This window comes from Prunus dulcis, chromosome 5 (genome assembly GCF_902201215.1).
Source record: "Prunus dulcis chromosome 5, ALMONDv2, whole genome shotgun sequence".
Lineage (NCBI taxonomy): Eukaryota > Viridiplantae > Streptophyta > Magnoliopsida > Rosales > Rosaceae > Prunus > Prunus dulcis.
In genome coordinates, this window is record NC_047654.1 from 4,865,384 (window position 1) to 4,869,976 (window position 4,593).

Genomic DNA, 4,593 nt, shown 5'->3' on the forward strand with positions numbered 1-4,593 from the left:
TTTCAAATCCCTATGGGCACCCCAATATTCTTGCAGAATTTATAGCCGGACAATTAAAGAATAGAGTTTCATTTCGCAAAGCAATGAAAAAAGCTATTGAATTAACTGAACAGGCAGGTACAAAAGGAATTCAAGTACAAATTGCAGGGCGTATCGACGGAAAAGAAATTGCACGTGTTGAATGGATCAGAGAAGGTAGGGTTCCTCTACAAACCATTCGAGCTAAAATTGATTATTGTGCCTACGCAGTTCGAACTATCTATGGGGTATTAGGCATCAAAATTTGGATATTTGTAGACGAGGANATAATAAGAACTTACTTTACTTGTATTTAGTTCTATCTGTTGATAAAACAAAAAAGGCAAACTCTTTCATTCCTTTTCTGTTAAATAAAANNNAAAAAAAAAATTAACAATTCTATAAGGTTGAATAAAAATTCGATTAATCGTTTGATATAATTGCTATGCTTAGTGTGTGACTCGTTGGTTTTTTTAGGATTATAGGATTCAACAAAATCGACCGGCCCGTAGTACGAACTGATAACTATAGAACTAATAATCAACTCATCGCTTCGCATTATCTGGATATAAGGAACCAGTCAAGATATGATATATGAGTCATATCGTTGTAGCAACTGAAATCTTTTTTGCATAAACACAAAAGAAAAACCAATCTGATTATGAGTTGTAAAGCAATAAAAGTATACAGATAAATGAAAATACTTGATTGAAAATAACTCCAACTAGAAATCCTATAATGAATGCATGATTATGTCATAATTTTCCTGAACTCAGTTTCTCATATCGATCACGTCAGACTTCAAAGATCCAGAATGAATGTGTTGCTCCAAAGCTTCCAGTAAAACATGTTCACACACTAATTCCCAACCTATGCTAGAGTCTAGGAAATGACAATACAATTTTCATACTAACATCCTTACACTCATTGACCTCCTCCTGGATCAAACATCTTTTGCCTTCAAAATGTTTTCTTTCACAAACCTACTCCAACCCCTTGTGTACACATAATCTTTACTCACTCCTCCAACGGTAATATCTATTTTCACACCTTCATAAAGGGACACCTAGTCTTCAACGGTAACACCTTCATAAAGGGACACTTAATCTTCAACGGTAATCTCGCTTTTAAACGATATATATATATTTTTTCTGATTTAGTGGCGGTTTATAGTATGGCTATGCTAAGGTTGGCTTAGGTATTTATTATCTTTGCATGATATATATGGTTCCTTGATCCAGGAAGTAGGTTAGATCCTTGGTAAGGAGTGATCAACAAAGTACTATAATCGATCATAACTGAGTGGTATAATCGATCATAATTGAGTGGGGAAGACGAGATAAATATTGACCTAGTACGTATATGATCTTGTTCTATAAGGTATGATATTATGGAAATCCTAACGTAATCCTTTAGCAACCACCACACCCTACAAAATTTGAAGACATGGGCAAGAGCTATTATAGCTGAAGTGATTAAGAACATTTACCCCTACATTCAAAGTCATAAGTTTGATTCGCTTTCTCCAATATATCTCTTTAAAAAAAATTCATAAAAAAATAAAAAAATGAAAAACGTTGAATACATGGGGGATAGTCCCCAACTTATACATATATTCTGACTGAAGGAATAATATAGTTTGAGATTTGGATAAATCACTCCACACAAAAAATAGTAGTTAGAAAGATCATGGTTCCAAGTTTTAATCAACTACTTTCATTTTACAAAGTCTATGCACTTGTTATTGAAGAATGATTATGCCAAGCATTCAACCGATGAAAATCTCCATCTAGTTGAAGATTCTTTCATTTGCTACATTTCCTAGATAATACGTTAAATTCTTTCAATTCTATCAAAAGCCTGGTGTGCTTCAAAGGGGTCTTGAGTTCAAGTCCCCATGATACTCGTGTCTGTAAGTTTCTCTTTTCTTTTTTCTAAGGCTTATTATCACAAAACGTCCCTAAGGTTTACGAAACTTTCAGATTGCATCATTAATGTTTTTTTGTGTCATTCGTGGTCCTCAACGTTAGCATGCATGATCACAAATGGTCCATGTCGCTAAGTTCCGTCAAAAACTCCGTTAGTTTGCTAACGTGGCATATATGTATATCACAAAACATCCCTGAGGTTCATGCACCTATCACAAATGGTCCTTACGAAATTTTAAATTTTTTTTATGAATTTTCAATTATTTTAAAATATATATATTATATTTTAAATACATGTGGCACTATATTATTGTAGATGTGGGCTCCATATATATGCCACATCAACAAACTAATGGAGTTTTAAAAAAAATAATTTAAAATTCATAAAATTTAAAAATGAAAAAACTAAGGGTTTAGGGTTCATAAATGGTCCTCAAGATTAAAATCCTTCTATAAATGGTTTTTTCATTTATAAATAATTTTAAAAAGAAAACCAAAGTTTAATGAATTTTAAATTTAAAAATAAAAAAAATTTGTAGGGACCATTTGTGATAGGTGTGTGAACCTCAGGGATGTTTTGTGATATATATATGTATGCTACGTCAGCAAACTAACGGAGTTTTTGACAGAACCTAACGGCAATGACCATTTGTGATTGCACATACTAACCCTGAGGACCATGAGTGAAAAAAAAAAAACATTAAGGATGAAATCTAATAATTTCGTAAACCTTAGGGACGTTTTGTAATAATAAGCTTTTTTTTTTAATTTTGGCAAAAAAAAATCTTTAGTTCTTAAAATTACTATATTTCATAAAAGAATGATTAATGTAATTAAGCTTATTACGGCCAATGGAGACCATGTCATGTGTTGAACTCCTCACCTTTCACATTATTTCTTAACCTTATGTAGCAACTTCTTTTTCTTTCTCAATGATTATTTAGACGACTGATTTGGAAAATCTTGATGGTCTTTTCTGCAAGGAGTGTAGACTGTGCAACACCAATGCCCCAAATGACTGTTTGCTGGCACTGTTCAGTTCTTGGCAGCCTCTCAATTAATCCAATTGAAAGTTGATCAAGCTTGAATGGGTGAAACGGCCCCATCGTGATGTTTTGCGTACGCATGCATGCCACTATTGGAACTGAACTGTCTACAACCCAATAGAAATAATGGATATTTGTGTTGTGTGATGAATTTGCACTGCTCTTTACTCATAATCAAGTCATTGAGCTTTGAGGAGTACTGGCTCAGATAAGTTCTTTTCTTTGCCTCAACTAAGAGGATTTCAACATTCTTTTTTTCGCGTGTAAATGATGTGGTAAATACATGAGGTACGTAACCCAACATAGAAACAAAATTCATGATCAGTGAATCCTAGATTTGGGGTCGAAAACCTAGATTGATCTAGGCCCAATCGAACCCTAGTTTGGGCTTAATGAGTGCCCAAAAATATGATTCGGACTAAGAAAAACTATTGATTAGGCTTGAGAAAATCCTGTTTCAGGGTAAGACACCCTAATTCGGGCCTGCCCTTTATGATGAATATATAGCTCTTAATTTATAATTCAAACCAAATACTCAAAGTAGAGTGCTGATAATCGTAAATGACTTTAAATATAAGTAACATTAATTTTAAACACTCAAAACTAAAGATTTCTCAATTAAATTCTGGTACGATATAAAAGAAAGCAAGCTAAATATTTCTCAATTCAGCCTGGAATAAACATATTGAAATGAAATGAAGATTGGAGATTTCTCAATCCAGTCTAATACACGTGCTTAGCTGTTTGAAAGGTGCTGGCCTTTTTATTGATGATTCATACCAAGAATTTTGCAGAGCAATAAAGAAGATGGTTACATGAGTTGTTAACTGGATTATCTTGAGAGTGAGGGTAATTAAATTGAGAGTTCAATTTGAGATCAATGGTTTGATCGAATTTGAAGTCTGTTGTTGGTGAGAGAATCCCTTTCCTTGAACAATTCTGTCTCTATTTATAGACTTAGTGCTCGAAGACGATGATGAATAGGTGATGAGACTCTGGGCTCACGAATCTTCATTAAGAATTTTGTCTTCTTACTAATTAATCTTAAGTGGGAAGAGAAAAGTACTGGTAGAGGATAGAGCACCACTGAATCTATTTAAACATTGTTTAAGCTCTTGATCGGCCTCAATTGTCTTGCTTTTTAATGGCTCTAAAGGTCAGTTTTGCATTAATGTGCTGTGAAAATAATCACTGTCAAATTTGCTGTGGAAGAAATCAACTGTGAGATAAAACAATTTGGCATTTGGTAAACTTTTTGTTGAAAGTGTTGCTAATACTGATTCCCGCATAATCAGAAAATGATTGCACATCATTAGTTGTTTTCCCTTATAGCTTTCTCTCACAGCAATTTTTAACAATAAGTGATTTTCTCATAGTTTACCAAACAAGTTGTGCTTCCCAAAATTTTTAAAAAATTACCTATCACCCCAAATAAGCAATGCCAAAATTTTGAAAATTAGCAACTCAAGTTAGTTTTCTAGTAGATCATCGATTCGATTAGAGCTTGATATTCCTTCAAAAAGTTTATTTGTATGTAGAAAAATTGTTTAGTTTCCAGGCATCCTATTCCATTACAAGAGAAGGTTTGCACTACGTGCTTC